Here is a 481-nt window from a genome sequence, read left to right as displayed (position 1 = left end):
CTAATTGGTTAAAAGCTCACCGCTGGCTGCAGGCTTAAATCAAGATCTTGGAGTGTTATAATGGATAAGTAACACGGCGAGGCACAGGCACCACCGGCGGAGTTGTGTGTTATCCCCACCACACGGGCCGGGGTAGGTAGCCGTCGGTGAAACCACCGCAACCACCCCCATTCCGCGATCCGCAGGATCGTCGAGGGCGAGTATCTTTCGAGTTAAGGACCGTGCGGCTCACGCGATTGGCCCGCGCCCACGGCTACCCCCGTGCCTGATACTCCGCGCCACGAGTCATCGATCGAGCCACCACCCTATGAGAAATCGCGGGATACATCCCCCTCGAAAAGCCATTTGCGCCGCTCCGCCTCCTACCCCTCCAACAACTCAACCCCGTCCGGTTACTTTCGGCTTAGCCGTCCCCTGTCTGCCCCTCCAGCTGGCTCGCCACCCTTCTACCGGCGTCCGCTTCGTCCCTCTCGTTCCAACG

The sequence above is a fragment of the Megachile rotundata genome, chromosome 13 (assembly GCF_050947335.1).
Source record: "Megachile rotundata isolate GNS110a chromosome 13, iyMegRotu1, whole genome shotgun sequence".
Taxonomy (NCBI): Eukaryota; Metazoa; Arthropoda; class Insecta; order Hymenoptera; family Megachilidae; genus Megachile; species Megachile rotundata.
This window is presented reverse-complemented; position numbering follows the sequence as displayed.